The sequence below is a fragment of the Canis aureus genome, chromosome 9 (genome assembly GCF_053574225.1).
Source record: "Canis aureus isolate CA01 chromosome 9, VMU_Caureus_v.1.0, whole genome shotgun sequence".
Lineage (NCBI taxonomy): Eukaryota > Metazoa > Chordata > Mammalia > Carnivora > Canidae > Canis > Canis aureus.
Genome location: NC_135619.1, coordinates 22,156,155 through 22,172,284, shown reverse-complemented (window position 1 = coordinate 22,172,284; position 16,130 = coordinate 22,156,155). Strand labels below are relative to the sequence as shown.

Here is a 16,130-nt window from a genome sequence, read left to right as displayed (position 1 = left end):
CGATAGTATGAGTAAACTATTAAGAAACTCAAGTTGTCGAAACACTACATTCTAGAAGCATAAATGGAGTTGAATAACAGACATAATGACATTAATGGGTTTTTTGCAACTGGTGTCTTTGTCTTCTCACCAAGATCCAGAACAATATAAAATCTTACACACTTACTTATTAGAAAGCAAGGAAAAGACCACTGACCAGGTTGAAAATATATTCACTTGGTAACAGACACAGAAAGAAAACTTTCCCCAGAGTATTATGCCTATTAACACAAGGATGTTTGTCTGTTCATCTTTTTTTTAAGTATATGAGGAAAGAAGTAAACTTCCTTAAGATAAAAATGATCAAAGATATAACTTTGATATTAACCCAGTATCATATTTAGAAACTTATCACCATGAAATCTAAAATATTTGTTTATAAGAAGAACCTTAGAAATGCTTGGGTGGCTCAGTGGTGGAGCATCTGCCTTCGGCTCAGGTCATGATCCTGAGGTCCTGGGATCGAGTTCTACATCAGGCTCCCATAGGGAGCCTGCTTCACCCTCTGCCTATATCTCTGCCTCTCTCTCTCTCTGTGTGTCTCTCATGAACAAATAAATCTTAAAAAAATAAGACCCTTATATTTTTCATAAAAGAACATATATAGGTCAAATACAGAGAACAAAAGTTACATAGAGTATCATAGTTCTCATCAGTTAATTTTTAATAAATATTTTAATTTTTTAATCTAACTTAGATGTCCACCAAACTTTCAATCAAGCATAAAGGCAGATTAAAGGATATTTCATATTAACCCTTCTCAGTATGTGTACCTTAACTCTAATGTACTTTCTTAAGGGTTTACTTGAGAATGAGCTTCAGAAAATTAAGATGGCAACCTAATAAAGATAAAGACTTTGGACCAAGAAATGTTACATTTAATCTACAATTGAAAATAAAAAGGTAAGATTTCTGGAAATGATAGCTTCAGTGCAGAGCTAGAGAAAAATCATTAAAAAGATGAGAAAGATGAAGAGAGATGAGTCTCAGACTGGATTGGTTCAAGGAAAATAATTCTACAAATAGATATTACACTTGATAGCTACAACTACTTTAAGCATGAAGTTGCATGACAAAAGAAAAAATGAAAAAATAAATTTTGGGGTGGGAAGGAAATATAGTTGTAACATTTTACTTGAGTATGCAATTATATAATTTTGTTACATTGAATTATTTGTCTTTTTTTTTTTTTACTACAATTTTAGAGTATACATTAACAGACTTGTCATTGCTTTAGTAAGGTCGGAATGTGTCTCACCACCCCTTTACTTTGGACTTGGCCAAGCGGTTTGTTTTGGTTAAAGCAATGTTAGCGGTTATAACAAAGAAAAATCTTTAAAGTGTGTTTCCTGTCAGGTTTTCCTCTCACATTTCCCCCACCTCCATGAGAAAACTCTTCCTTAGGTAGCCAGCCTTACTGTACTAGGATATGGGAACAGCCAGTCCAAACTTGAGACCTGAAGAAAGCTGAGTCCACCTATGTTCCATTGAACTCCAGGTAACATACAGATGAGTTAGTAAGGAAGAAATGCTCATTGGTTATGAGATTTTGTGGTTGCTTGTCATATACAACAGCTGTCTGATACAAAAGTGAACATTATATTCATATCAATATAAGGTAAATGTTGAATATATATTCCTTTTTAGACTTTAGAACCAACTTTTAGACAAAGATTAGTGTATTTATTCATAATGAGTATTAATGTTTTCCATTTTAATATCATAAAAGTACAGATGAGAGAAGCCAAGAAGTTGAGGGATAAAGGACATGAAGAAGACTATAAGAGATACTTATAAAATTGAAGTTAGTGTACTACAAATGGTAGGAAGTAGGGGTTTTTTAGTTCTTCTATATTTTTATAAGGTTATCAAGATAAAAGTTTATACTGGATAAATGAAAATATGTTCCAGGAAAAAAATAGTATGTCATGGAAACAAGGGATAAAGAAACAATAAATCTAATCCAAAAGTAAAAGTTCATTATAAAGATATTTTTCAATTGGATTATAAGAGGAAATGCCTTTTTTACTTGAGATAGGGGGTGATTCAAAAATAGTGCCTTTCTTTGCAAGAATGCCTGTTTGTAAAGGGTAAAGGAAAGTGTAGAGATAATATATGTCAAAAAGTTGGTTTTGTGTTTTTTTAAAGATTTTATTTATTCATGAAAGACACAGAGAGAGAGAGGCAAGGACATAGGCAGAGGGAGAAGCAGACTCCCTAAGGGGAGCCTGTTATGGAACTTGATCCCAGGACCCTGGGATCATGCCCTGAGCCAAAGGGAAATGCTCAACAATTGAGCCACCCAGGTGCCCACAAAAGGGGTTTACAAAAAATATTATATGCAAGTTGAAATATAAAAGGGAAGAAATGGTCTCCAAAATCACTGATTCCTGGTTCTAAATTGTACCTCACTGACAACTTTCCTAAAATTTACCTAGCTTCTGACATTTATTCTTAACCACATCTTGTAGATTTTCCAGGTTTCATGCAGAGACACTGTTGGGATTACAGCTTTTTTTTTTTTTTCAATTAAAAAATAAAAAGCATCTGAGAAATAATCAATGCTTTGGAATATGTACAACAGTTTTTGGAAATTCCATTTATCCATGAAGATGAAAAGCAAAACCAAAATACAACGTAAAAGTGATTCCTATTATCAGAATATTTTATCCTCTTTTTTTGATGCACCTAATTAGAGAGTACTTGTAGACAACAGAAAAAAAAAAAACTTATTGATTTATAATGTCTTTATTGAGCACTTTTTCAGCCTGAACTCCTAACTCATATATGACTCAAGCTGATTTTGAAGTAATTTTATATTTGAGTCAGACTAATGTTCAATATTTTTACCCAGCACAGCTGTCATGGGTTAGGGTTCACACACACTTGAAGAAGTAGACAGCTGCTATGCTCTTATTAGCATGCCACAGTTATATCAATTACCATTCACAACAATGTCATGGAACTATTGATATTTTTCTACCAGCCTATTATCTTGAGTATCATAGGTGGCAAAGTCATTATCAAAGTTTCATTATCTTTAATTACAGAGAAGTAATTGGCATAGTGATCATAAGAAACCTAAAGATCTCAAAGTTCTCAATAAAGCAAATAACAAACTGTTACAATCTTTGCATAAATGAAGAGCAGTTTGATTAAGGAACTTCTTTTGAATGATTACCAAATATAAACAGCCATCTTACATTCAGGGTAATTAAGAAAACTGTATGTCAGGAGAAAGGCATCATCCAGTCAGGAATGAAACCTTCTATACAAAATTATATGCTGGGAATTGGTACTTTATTCTCACCATTTTAGGGAATAAACTGGTTCTGTTCTTCTGATGTATATGAAAATTATCCCTAAATAAGATAGACTGAGTAAGTCAGGTCATTACCATTAGGATCAGTTGTTTGACCCAAACAGACTTATAAGCATTCCACAAATAACAAATAGTTTGTAATTATCATATGAAACTGATGTCACTCTCCTCTATATATCTTTTATCTATTTTCTTAATTTGGTATACCTTTAAAGCAATATGATGATTTTGTAGATAATATAATTACGTATGGCATGGCTTTTAAATAAATATGGAGCATATACTGAATCAAATAATGATCAGACAAATCTCTTGAGTTGAGGGGCATTCTACAAATTAAGTGCCTGTTTGAGTAAAAAATGACAAAGTACTAAAAGATAAAGGGCAATTTAGGAAGTGCTCCAAACTGAAGAACACTAAAAAGACATGTCAACTAAATGCAATGCATGATTTTGAACCTATAAAATCAAATATTAGAATTCTCAGAACCATTTTAACATCCTTGGAATAGATAATAGAATTTTGCCAGTGAAAATATCCTGATTTTGATGGTTGTACTATTTTCTTTTAAAGATTTTATCTATTCATCCATGAGAGACACACAGAGAGAGGTGGAGACATAGGCAGAGGGAGAAGCAGGCTCCCCACAGGGAGCCCAAACTGGGGATCACTCCCTGAGCTGACAGCAGATGCTCACCTACTGAGCCACCCAGGCGTCCCTGGTTGTACTATTGTGATAAATGGAAACACTGGTACTTTTAGAAGGTGCACACCTAAGAGTAACCAGTAATTTGGCATCATACCTGCATCGTAAGTCTTTCAGACAAATATTTTGTATATAGAGAGATAGGTAAGTAGGTAGATATTTATATACCAATACATTGACAGAAAATGATAAGATGAATATGGCGAATGTTAAAAATTAGGAAATCTGAGAGAGCGTATGTGATATATTTATATGCTTTTTTATACTTAAAACTTTTCCAAGCTTGAAAATATTTTCAAATTGAAAGAATAAAAGGAAAGAATTATATTGGAGACCAAGAAAGCCGCTAAATTTAGAGATGTAAATAGGAAAGAGCCTGCCAATTTTTAATCTGAAATGTCTACCATGCTACCAACTCAGAGGTAAGGGAGAAAAAGAAGACAAAAAAAAAAAAAAAAAAAAGAGAGAGAGAGAAAAAGATGGGGGAAAAACAGTTATTTCCTAAGTTTCTGTAGTTATAAAATTGACAATTTTTTTAAAGCCAATGAATAAAAGAATCATTTTTCTCTCTCTTCTTTCTTTCCTCCTCATAAAATATTAATTAGAAATCCAGAATATGTTAGGTGCTTTTCACAGTGCAAAGATATAAGCTGAAGGCAGAGTTTACTCTTAGGGAAGAAAGAATCTTATAAATCAATTACGATGCAGGTATGATGCCAAATTACTGGTTACTATTTAAGTGTGCACCTTCTAAAAGTACAAACAAAATAGAAAGATGAGTTGAGAGAGTTTTCTTGAATCAAATGGCCAGTGAGTGCTGGAACTGGTATAGGAATTCATAATTTCCGACTCAATTCATATTTGTAATTAATTCAGTTAAATTCCACTTCAGTACAGAGAGAATGGCCTTAACTACACTGTCCACTTTTACCAAAATCTTTTCATTTGAATAAATAGTCTGTTACCAAGAAAGACTGTTTGTATTTTTGTCGTAGTACCGCTCTGGATTTCCTTCCTTTACTAAAAAAAAATTATCACATGTTTAACTTTGCTACTTGTTTTTGCATTTTAATTATATAATAATCTTTCCAGACTATTCAAAGAAATTTATATACTCAGGTTTTTCTTAACTTTCTATTTTGTTTGTATTTTTAACTCTACAAAAGCATAGGATATATGAAAAGAGAAATAGATTTATTCTTCCTACATACTGTATATAGAAAACCCTATCATGCTACTTTTTTAAACAAGATAGAAATGTAATGGATACAGAATGCCTGGGTGGCTCAGTGGGTTAAGCATCCCAATTGATTTTAGCTTAGGTTGTGATAGATGTCAGGGTCCTGGGATAGAGCCCTGCACGGAGCTTCCCACTCAACTTGTGAGTGCTGAATTGGTTTCCATAAATACTTGGTAAGAATGGTTTCTTATTTTCTTCTTGTGTCTTTGTTGTACTTAGTGTTTGTTTACCCACTCCCCTACTTGTGCACAAGCACACACTCTCTCTCTAAAATAAATAAATCTTTTTAAAAAATGTAATGGATTCTATTGCAAAAACTATAGCCACACTGAAAAAAATGAATTTAAACTCATTATTCCATTCTCCAGAGTTCTCCAGAGTTTGCTGTTGTTAACATTATAGTAGTTCTTTTCAAAATATATATTGTATATATGAAGAATGTCAGGTAACTAAATTAATCAATCTGATAAGATATCTCTAGTAGTGGAGGAATTTGGAAAATCCATTAGACTTTTCTCTTGGGTATGCCTTTCAGATGACTTCTGCCCTTAGATATGTTTATTCAAAACATATATCATTGGTAATAGAATCTAGTAAGCATAACTTAGGCCATGGTATCATCCTTGAGGCCAGGATATCAGGGTCATATGATTGTCCTACCAGAGCTACAGGAATCAATCAGGGCATAGGCCAAAGTGAAGAATAGTTATACAGAGATTAAAAACAGCTTCTCATTGCAAACATGCATATGCTTACTGCATATGTATGTATACATCTACTTCACACATATGCCCTCCACAAAAATATTTGTTGATATACCCTTTTAATGAATAAAAAAAGAAATATAGAACTATGAAAACTTAAATCTTACACCCATTTGACAGTAAATTTTGTAACACCTGACTTATTTCCATGTTTTGTATTGACTGCTAAGAAAAATGACTTAAATCTCATAAACCACCATGTTTAAAAGCCAAATATATCTTGAAAAGATATAAAATCCAATATATAATTCCACTGGACAAATAATTGTTGAATTATTACTTGGTACTTCAGGAAATAAAGGACAATTTAAAATAGAATGGTCTGTAAGTTCTTATAATGAAGTAAGGGCATCAGGTAAAAACACACATAATAATAATATAATATGTGTTTCAATTCTTTTTAAATTGTCTTTGTATATGGCTGACTTTACTAAATCTTGAGGAGGAGAAAGCAGTTATTTCACTGCACAGATAAATTACATAATATTATATATAATATACTCTGTTACTAAAATATGGTGAGCCACTCAGCCATGTTCTCTGGCTTCCTCTTCCTTCTCTCTAATCATTTGGGTAAACAAACACTAAGTACAATAAAAACAAAACAAGAAAATAAGAAATTATTCTTAAAAATTATTTCTGGAAACCAATTCAACTCTCACAAGTTTCTTCTCAGGAACTCAAAACCTGGCTTTTTTTCCAGTATATCCAATAATTTTCAGTATATTTTGGCAAGAATAATTTTTACACTGGAGCCTATAAACTTCTCATTTATATACCAGTATAGAAAATAGAAACTATGAAAGGGAAAAATGAATGTTTAAGAGTTAGGATATAAAATTTTAAATTATATGTAAAATTACTGAATAGTTGGGAAAATTTATTTGCAACTTCTGGATCCATGTCAGTGGTATAAACATCTGATAAAAAAAACAAGGACTAGATTTTCCACCCTTCTTTTATCCTGGCTATTTAGAATGATTCAAGTGAATTGAATGAATATTTTAAATAATCAAGTACACAGGGGCATCTGGGTGATTCAATCTATTAAGCATCTGCCTTTGGCTCAGGTCATGATACCTGAGTTCTGGGATTGAGCCCCACATCTCTCTTGAATAAATAAATTAATTAATAAAAAATAAATAAATAATCAAGAGTGCAAAATCAAAATAAAATATGTAAGTCAGACTCTGTGATGTAGTTTCTAGATTTTTTTGTTTTTGTTGTTAAACATGGAACTGAATGGGTTTAACAAAGTTATACAAGAATCTCATGTTTTTGTATCAAGTATTCAAACAGCTAATAATCAATATGATATTGTTATACTAGCTATAAATTTCTATATGCATATGTGTCAAGATTTCTATATACCTTGAGAATCTTTTTTTTTCTTTTTTTCAAGTTTTTATTTAAATTCCAGTTAGTAAACATACACTATAATATTAGTTTCAGGGGTAGAATTTATTGATTCATCACTTACATACAACACCCTGTGCTCAAGTGCCCTCCTTAATACCCGTCACCCATTTAGCCCATCCCCCTCTAGCAACCTTCAGTTTATTCTTTGTAGTTGAGTCTAGTTTGCCTATTTTTTTTTAATTTCTCCTATATTTATATGTTTTGTTTCTTAAATTCCACATAGGAGTGAAATCATATGGTATTTTTCTGACTTATTTCACTTAGCATTATGCACTCTAGTTCCATCCACATTGTTTCAAATGGCAAGATTTCATTGTTTTTATGGCTGAGTAATATTCCAGTGTGTGTGTGTCTGTGTATGTATATATACATATATATGTGTGTGTGTGTGTGTGTGTGTGTGTATATATATACATACACCACCTCTTCTTCATTCAGCAGTTGATGGACATTTGGGTTCTTTCCATAAGTTAGCTATTGTTGGTAATGCTGTTATAAACATCAGGGTGCATGTATCCCTTCACATAAGTATTTTTGTAGCCTTTAAGTAAATACCTAGTAATTCAATTGCTGGGTCATAGGGTAGCTCTAATTTTTAACTTTTTGAGGACCCTCCATACGGTTTTCCAGAGTGGCTGTACCAGTTTGCATCACCAACAGTGTAAGAGAGTTCCCCTTTCTTCACATCCTTTCCAACATCTGTTGTTTCCTGTGTTGTTAATTTTAGCCATTCTGATAGGTTTGAGGTGATATTTCATTGTAGTTTTGATTTGTATTTCCCTGATGATGAATGATGGTGAGCATCTTTTCACATCCGTCAGTCATCTGGATGTCTTCTTTGGAAAAATGTCTATTCATGTCTTCTGCCCATTTTATAACTGGATTATTTGGATTTTGGTTGATAAATTTGATAAGTTCTTTATAGATTTTGGGTACTAACCCTTTATCTGATATGTCATTTGTGAATATCTTCTCCCATTCCATAGGTTGCCTTTTAGTTTTGTTGATTGTTTCCTTTGCTGTGCAGAAGGTTTTTATTTTGATGAAGCCCCAATAGTTTATTTTCGCTTTTATTCCTTCAGGAGACATATGTAGTAAGAAGTTGCTAAGGCTGATGCCAAAGAGGTTGCTGCCTATGTTCTCCACTAGGATTTTGATGGTTTGAGGTCTCACATTAAGTCTTTCATCTATTTTGAATTTATTTTTTGTGTATGGTATAAGAAACTGGTCCAGGTTTCTTTGTTTTTGTTTTTGTTTTTGTTTTTGTTTTTTTGCATGTTGCTGTCCAGTTTTCCCAACGCCATTTGTTGAATAGACTATCTTTTATCCATTGAATATTCTTTCCTGCTTTGTTGAAGATTAGTTAACCATATAGTTGTGGGACCATTTTTGGGTTTTCTACACTGTTCCTGTGATCTATGTGCCATCTTTGTGCCAGTACTATACTGTCTTAATCACTACAACTTTGTAATAGAACTTGAAGTCCAGAATTGTGATGCCTCCAGCTCTGCCTTTCTTTTTTAAGATTGTTTTGGCTATTCAGGGTTTTGGGGTTCTATACAAATTTTAGGATTGTTTGCTCTAGCTCTGTGAAAATTTCTGGTGGTATGTTCATGGGGATTATTAGATTGCTTTGCTTTAGTAGTATAGAAATTTTAACAATATTTGTTCTTCCAATCCATGAATATGGAATGTTTTTCCATTTCTTTGTGTCATCTTCAGTTTTTTTAATCTATAGTTTTCTGAGTAAAGATCTTTTACCTCTTTGGTTGAAAATCTAATCTGTCTTGGAACCCCTGAGTGGCTCAGCAGTTGAGCATCTGCCCTTTGGCTCAAGGCTTGATCCCAATCCGGTGATAGAGTTCCACACCAGGCTTCCTATGAAGAGGCTGCTTCTCCCTCTATGTCTCTGCGTCTCTCTTTCATGAACAAATAAATAAAATCTTTAAAAAAAATCTAGTCCGTCTAATATAAGTATCACTGCTTTGGATTTCTTTTGATGTCCATTTGCTTAATAAAAATTTCTCCATCCCTTCACTTTCAATCTGCAGGTGTCTTTAGGTCTAAAATGAGTCTCTTGTAGGCAGCGTATGCATGGCTCTTGTTTTTTAAATCTGTGACACCTTATATCTTTTGATTGGAGCATTTAGTCCATATATATCCAGAGTGATTATTGATAAATATGAATTCAGTGCCATTTTATTACTTGTTTTGTCTTTGTTTCTGGAAATGTTCTCTGTTTATGTTTAGTCTTTTTCACTTTTGGTCTTTCTTTCCCCTTCTAAGAGTCCCCTTTAAATATTTCTGGCTGGGCTGGTTTAGTGACACAAACTCCTTTAGTTCTTGTTTGTCTGGGAAACTTTATCTTTTCTTCTATTCTGAATGATAGCCTTGCTGGGTTTATCCAAATTCATGGCTGCAAATTTTTTCCATTCAGCATGTTAAATATATCATGCCATTCTCTTCTGGCTTGCCAGGTTTCTCTGGAGAGGTGTGTTGGTAGGCTTTTGGTCTTCCCTCACATGGTAGGGACTTCTTTTTCTTGCTACTTTTAGAATTTTTTCTTCATCTCTATATTTTTCAAGTTAACTACAATATGTCTTGGTGTTGGCCTGCTTTTGTTGATTTACATGGGAATTCTCTGTTCCTCCTGGATTTGCACATTTTGTTTCTTTTCTCAGATAAATTTTCAACTGTAATTTGCTCAGATAAACCTATTCCCTTTTTTCTCTCTTCTTTTGGGAGTTTTATGATACAAATGTTATTATGCTTGATGTAGTCACTGAGTTCCCTACATATTTTCATGCTTCAGGATTTTCTCTCCCTCTTTTGATCAGCTTCATTATTTTGCATAATTCTATCTTCTATATCACCTATTCATTCCTCTGCTTCTTCTGTCCTTGTAGCCATTATATCCACTCAGTTTTGAACCTTTGTTTTTACATTTTTAAAAATTTTGGACTGATTGGTTGTAAGCCGTTTTATGTCTATGGTAAGGGCAGTTTTCTGTGCTATTCTCAAGCCCAGTTAATATCTTTATGATTGTTGCTATAAATATTGAATCAGGCATATTACTTATATCTATTTTGATTAGATCATTGACTGTGATCTTTTCTTGTTTTTTCTTCTTGGGTGAATTCCTGTCCTGGCATTTTTGTCTAGTCCTCTTCTATGTGTTAGGATTGCCTGCTCCTAAGAGTAATGGCTTTATGAAGAAGTCATATACTGTTCATGGCCTGGTGCTTCAGGAAGTGTTTCTGGTGTATGCTATGTGCACTCTGCTGCTGTATGGCTGCTCTATCCCTCAGGTCAGTCCTCTGCAGAATTTCTCCTTGTTTGCAGTGGGGACTGTTTGGACCTTGGCCATAGTGTAGCAAGTTTTAACTAGGCGTTCTCTGGTCTGCTTACTAAAAAAAGACCTGATGCTATTTCCACTGGAATTGAGTCTTTGCATAGCTCTGTGATCAGTAGACGTCATGTGTGTAGGGTTTATCCTGATCTGGGTGTGGGGCCTGCTTGCTGGTTGGTAGGCATACTTGCCCTAGAAAAGCAATACCAGAGGAGCACAGTTTGACAGGCCTTGGTGTAAGCCATTTAGTCAGTCAGTCCTGGCACTGTCCTGTTTCCTGAAGTTGGATATGCTGAGGGGCAGGTGAGGGAAACAGCAACAGCCAGCAACTTTTCCCTGGGGAAGAAAGTCTGTGCCTGCTGCTCTCAAGGAAGCACTCTCAGCGGAGTGAACAATTTCCCCTTCATGCATCACAGGCATTTTTCAGATCACTGATTTCACACTGTCTGGCTCTGGACTGCTTGCCTGCCTGGAACAGTGCAGAGCACCTTGGGCTCTACTCTAACCAGGCTGTTGACTTTTAAAATCCCAAACTTCAGGGACCTGGGGTGGTGGGGATCTGTGCTGTTCCTCTGGAAATGTGTCTCGCTGTGTTGTGGGTTTGACCAGAAGGGCAGTGGCACTGGAGACAGGGCATGAGATTTGGAGCCAGAAGGCAAAACAACCAATGTCCCAATTAGCTGCCCTCGGCAGGTGTCTCTGTGCCTATGCTGAAGGGCGGAGGAGGGAAATGACACCTGCTGGTTGTTTTGTCCCCAGATGGGCAATGCCACCTCTCACAGATGTGCTCCAAAAAACAGTCTTGTCCTGTGTCACTTAGGTGATCCTCAGATCACACAGTCTTCTTCCAGGTTGTTTGCCTGCCTCCACTCCAGGTCTCTATTATAGCCAAGCCTGTGGACCTCTGAAACTCTAGTCTTTGAGCCCTGCTGGTTGCAAAAGTCATGAAAATTAGCCTCTCTCATTTTCCCAGCCAATGGCTTTGGGGAAGTGTGTGCTTATGCCCATTCACTTCATTCTCTCTTGCCTTTCTCTGCAACCAGAGCTCACTTCTCCTCCACAGCATGCATGATCTGTTTCCCCCCAGACTACATCTCCACACTTCTTACCCTCTTGAAGTAGCCTTTTTTTCTACCTCTTTGTGCAGTTTGTTTTATTCATTCTCAAGGCAATTTCGTGAGTATTCAGAATGATTCCATAGTTATCCAGCTGTGCTCAAGGGAGGAGGCAAGGCTTGGGTGCTGTCATCTTAGCTTCCCCATCCCACAGTGTCCTTCACTGAGAATCTTGATGGTGGAGACATGATTATTAGCAAAGTGGAATTTGACATCTCTGGGTAAAGTAACCAAATTATAGATAATAGTATCAAAAACCCACAAAAATCCTTAACAAAGTATACTGATTTAACATTATGATTAAATTTAACATTGTGCTGGATTTCAGAATACATAATGTATTGAAAGGCAAGCAATCCAAGGATCAGTGCAGCTTTTTATATTCTTGAGGATAATAGAGAAGAGAACTATCTGCTAAGCTATTATTAATATTCCCCCCTTTTTATGACTGTATTTTAAATTAGTTGATCAATTCAAATCCCATTCAATTCCCTGGCAATAGTGATTCTTTGAAGGGGAGTGTCTGAATAGATATTTCCTATGTGAATGAAAATCAAATATCCTAAATATGATTTTTCACTGGTAGAAAGTAAGCCTGCATCAAGGAAAGACAAATTGTGTTCTGAATGTTCCAAAATCTGGAAACACAGGCAAAGGTGAAATTTTTCTGAAAATAATAGCTTTGTAAACATTTCAAACATCTTAGAAGTTATTTTATACAGATGATAAATATGCATGTTTTTTAATTAGCACAAGGTGTTACTTAAGTTGTTTTTTCCCTTCTTTTCGCTCTACAACAAACGAAAAGATGATAAATAGAATGCTATTTTAATGTTACAGTTTCCTTTTTGGTAATTTGTTCCTTCTACTAGTGAACATTTTTCAAAAGCCATTTAATATTTATAAGAAATTTAATTTTTCCCCTAAAAGGTAGAATGGTTTTAAAAGCTGCCATATGCTTTAGGTAAGTACAATCTTGTTTAACATTGTCTATTTCAACTTAAAATGACTTAAAGTTGAAGCTTACCTGTGTTCTACAACAATTTTCAGATGTAGGCAAAAAACAATTTAATGAATTACAGGTTGAACTCAAAACATATAAAAATAGAAACTAGCTAAAGGATCAAATATTATTGGGCCATAGTTCTGATAGATTGTGAACATGTACAATTTTTTCAATAATGGAGTCATAAATAATCAAGTGTTATTCAATTTTCCTCCAGCATCCCTTTGGAAAACTCTAGTACTTTAGGACCTGACTCATGACATCATAGCAATATTTTAAGCTGAGTTGAAGGAGTTCAAACGTATTGATTCAATTAATAAAAAGAGCATATGATGCTTATATTTATTTATCTTTAAAAAGTATAGAAGTTGGATTAGGACCTCTAAATGAAAAGCATATATGCCAATGAACAAAGTAACAAATCTATACCAGTAAATGTTTTGTGTGCACTATACATAGAGAGAAGCAAATTTAGTTTTTCCTGAAAAAAAAATTTAAAGTTTAACACTACCATTTATTGTTTAGTTTTATAGATCCCATTGGTGAGTATAAGAAGGAATGATTCAGATTCACTGACCTCAGTGCTCAGAATCTATCAAAACAAATTAGATGGAATCTTCATAAGCACGCTTGAATACAATCTGATCAAATCTTCACAAGATAATATGAAATATGAGGAAAAGGAAGAAATAGTAGATAATTTCCAGGCATCTGGCTTGAATGATTATGTTAATGATAAACTTATTATCCGAAATATGGAACATCAGTGGAGACCAGGATAGAAAAGAAACTGAAGTCATTTTTTTACTTGATGATGGTGAGATGCCATAAGTACATCCAAGTGGAGATATCCAGCACCCATAAGAGGGAAAAAAACATTAACAAAGTAATTAATACACAATTTTAAATATTCTTAATTGGTTATATTAATAATTTCACATATGTAGAAAAATTCATTATTTATGAGGGAAATTTGTAGACACTAAGGAAGTGGTCTTATTAAGGGGAAAGGAGTATACAGTTACAGAGATTGTGTGATCTCATTGTTTAAAAATAAAATATATTTGTAATATTTACTTAATTCATTTTGAGAAAAGAAATAGTCAGAATCTCCACAAACTCTTGTGAAATACCTGTAGATACATGTCCTTTTTTCTTAGCTCTCTCATCAGTTGAGTAAACAGGAAATTGGAACAATTCCAACAAACAGGCTACATAAGATATAATTCATAATAATCCTGTGAAAGATTCCCCAGAAGTCTCCATATTCCTCTCATTCACACACAGAGAGTATGTTTTAATTACTTCATATACACATACATGAGATTTCATGATTATATATGTATGTTTAGCATATAATTATATACATTCATGTGTGTCTATATCTTTAACTACTTTGCTGTCCTTATGAAAAATATGAGAACATTGATAAATAGAGCTCAGCTATTTAAAATGAAATATTTTAATATGAATTTTTATTTTTATTGGGGCACTTGGGTGGCTCAGTCATTTGGGTGTTAGACTCTTGATTTTGTCTCAGGTCATTATCCTGGGGTCCTAGAATCAAGCCCCACATCAGACTCTGTGCTCAGTGGGGACTCTGCTTGAAGAATCTCTTCCTCCCCCTCTGGTCCTTCCCCTACTGACAGGCATGCTCTCTCTCTCTCTAAGATTGATAAATAAATCTTAAGAAAAAAAAAAAGCCGGGATCCCTGGGTGGCGCAGCGGTTTGGCGCCTGCCTTTGGCCCAGGGCGCGATCCTAGAGACCCGGGATCGAATCCCACATCGGGCTCCTGGTGCATGGAGCCTGCTTCTCCCTCTGCCTGTGTCTCTGCCCCCCCCCTCTGTGTGACTATCATAAATAAATAAAAATTTATTTAAAAAAAAGGCCAGATTCCCTTTCATAATAATTTTTTAAAAAGAATTTTTATTTGTATCAATTCTTTTAAAGTATCTCTAATCAATAGTCTTCATTATTAGTTATATTTTGCTTCTACATAGATATATATAGAACACAGGTTCTATGTTCTATATCTATATCTATCTATCTATCTATCTATCTATCTATCTATCTATCTATAGAAGTTTTAAGTCTTGTAAAGTGTTTTTCAAGCATAAAAGGGTATGAAACTTAGAGTCATTTTGCCTGAGGCAAAAATTTACCTTTCTTTTGAACAAGGTGTTCCATCATTTTTTAAAAATATTTTATTTATTTACTTAAGAGAGAGAAAGCACAAGTAGGGGGAGGGGCAGAAGTAGAGGGAGAAGTAGACTCCCTGCTCAGCAGGGAGCCCTATTCAGAGCCTGATCCCAGGACCCTGAGATTATGACCTGAGCCGAAATCAAGAGCCAGCTGCATAAATAACTGAGCCACCCAGATGGCCTAAACAAAATGCTCCATTTTAATGAAGAAAAAGTATCTCCATTCCTATAATCAATTTGCCTAGGAGTATTTAAAGTCTATAATCACTTATTGATGTTGTGTGTGTTCGTGTGTAGAATGTGTATACATGTGCTTGTGTGCACCCAGGTATATCTCTGTGTGGATACTATGAAACAAATTAAATAGCACTGACAACATATGATGAATGGGATAAACACACAACATATATACAAACAACACACATAAGCTTTTTCTAATCCTCTAATAAACACATACATTTATATTCTTATTTAGTTATGTTTGGTGCTTTGAAGCATGTATCTCATTAGAACGTAATGCCCTTCTGTTAGTGTCCTCAATTTGAAACAAAACTAAGGGAAAAAAAGTCGAAATGGAATGAAGTAACAGGAAAGGGAGTTATCATACTGGAATATTGGGAGGGCTGGGAACACATGCTTGAGGCTAGGTTTCTAGAAATCATATCTTAATCTACTTTGCATAATTGGCATGAGGTCACCAATACCTTTGCCACTGTGAATGCAGGAGCCAGGAAGTGTCTATATTCCTGCCATGAACATAATCTTCAGCAGCTGCTATTGCTGGGAGCAACAAAACCATTGGGCATCATGAATGAAATCTTGCAACCACTCATGACTACAGAATAGGGATGCTTCTGTTTTCACCTTTCTTCAGCAACATTTTTAAAAAATATTTTATTTATTTGAGAGAGAGAGAGAACACAAGCAGGGAAGGGACAGGAGGAGAAGGAGAATCAGGCTCTGTATT

At 34.6% G+C, this 16,130-nt stretch overlaps 1 long non-coding RNA gene across 3 annotated transcripts in view; it reads left to right on the top strand.

The window, feature by feature from the left end:
* Positions 1–16,130, top strand: part of LOC144320064 (uncharacterized) — a 77,338-nt gene that overhangs the window by 31,400 nt on the left and 29,808 nt on the right. The window contains exon 3 of one of the 3 annotated variants that reach the window (XR_013385647.1): positions 838–954. The exons of the other annotated variants lie outside the window; for them this stretch is intronic. This is a non-coding gene — a long non-coding RNA (uncharacterized LOC144320064). Of the gene's footprint in view, positions 1–837; positions 955–16,130 lie in introns of those variants that run through there. 3 annotated transcript variants of the gene reach the window in all.